General features: G+C 46.3%; 1 long non-coding RNA gene across 1 annotated transcript; it reads right to left on the bottom strand.

Annotated features, from left to right (window-relative positions):
* On the bottom strand, positions 1-1,425 carry LOC138716823 (uncharacterized). Its single transcript, XR_011336744.1, has 3 exons — positions 1,038-1,425; positions 375-478; positions 1-283 (listed from the first exon to the last, which is right to left on the bottom strand). It is a non-coding gene; the product is annotated as an uncharacterized lncRNA (long non-coding RNA).

The following is a 1,425-nucleotide window of genomic DNA, read 5'->3' as shown; positions in this document are numbered from 1 at the left end:
TATTATTCTATGACTATAAGGAGAGCAACAAAAGGAGTGGTTACTATTCCAAAAAGTGTGGTTTTTTTTTTAATTTAAGCTAATGCAGAGTTAAGTTTCGTCTTGAAAGTTAGTCAGAAAGTCATTCTGACAGCAGGCTTTCTCTCAAACAGTGTTTTTCCAGATGCTGTTTATTCTTCAGAGATGATAACACCTTGTGTGCTGAACTGATGTGTCATCTTCTGCGATCATCTCTGCATCTTTCCCATCTCAAACACAAGGTCAGACAGAGCTGGCTCCAAAGCTGCAAATGAGCAAGAGTTCTGACTGTTTTGAAGTTCATAATAACATTAAAATTAGTCCTCAGAAAGTAATAGAATGTGCATAAGATTTACCCATATGCATGTAAGTGGGAAGTATGTTCTGTAACCGGCTTTTGGCTCAGTGCGCATGCTTGATGGAGATTGCTCCCTCGTGCTGCAGGGGTAATGATTTTAAGCTGAAAGACAGGAGATTTAGATCAGATATAAGGAAGAAATTTTTTCCTGTGAGGGTGGTGAGGTACTGGCACATGTTGCCCAGAGAAACCATCGATGCCCCATCCCCAGAGGTGTTCAAAGCCAGGTTGGATGAGGCTTTGAGTAAATTGATCCAGTGGGTGGTGTTCCTACTAGGGGTGTTGGAACTGAATGATCTTTAAGGTCTCCTCCAACCCAAACCATTCTGTGATTCTATGATCCTCTGATCGTCGCTCCCAACAGCATGACTGTGCCTTTTTTTGGGTTAGCTAATCCCATCTATTTGTGGTTCAGGATGGGGTGTTTGCACTGGGTCTGTACCAGAAAGGTACAGACCTGGGAAAGGTACAACGAGCATCAGAGCCAGGTGCAAAGAGGGAGTTGCAAAAACACACAACTGGGTCACTCTTACCCAGCCCTGTGCTGGTCCCCACGAGTGCAGAGCAAGGACGAGTGGGCAGGAGCTTTTGTACCTGTACTGACCCCCTTCCCCATCACCATCATTGCTCACCCGCCCTCCACCCCGCATTGTGCCGGCACCTGGCTGTGGTTATTGCTTGGCTCTATCCATTCGCGAGCTGTGAAAGCAGCCACAGGGGCAGCTGCAAAGGTTCGTTACAGAGGGGGACCTGAGGAGAGGAGCAGGTGGCCAGGGTAACATGGAGAGCTGCTAGAGCACAGGCAGCCCCAGCTGTGCCACCCAGGGTGGTCTCCGGTGGAGAGGTTTCCTTATTCTTAGGAGAAAGATATTAGCACTTGTCTTGAGGACAGGTTAATCTGATGTTTATACATGCCATAGCTACCAAATATTGCTCTTGTGCTGCCTCTTGATCATTTTACATAAAAGCTGTCTGAGCAGCTAAAATACCGGTTCTGTTAAATACCCAGTGGGGAAGATGCTGTCACATTTATTTATGGCCAGTAATAC

Source organism: Phaenicophaeus curvirostris, chromosome 1 (assembly GCF_032191515.1).
Source record: "Phaenicophaeus curvirostris isolate KB17595 chromosome 1, BPBGC_Pcur_1.0, whole genome shotgun sequence".
Taxonomy (NCBI): Eukaryota; Metazoa; Chordata; class Aves; order Cuculiformes; family Cuculidae; genus Phaenicophaeus; species Phaenicophaeus curvirostris.
The sequence above is the reverse complement of the archived record's forward strand: the minus strand, read 5'-3'. Positions and strand labels throughout refer to the sequence as shown.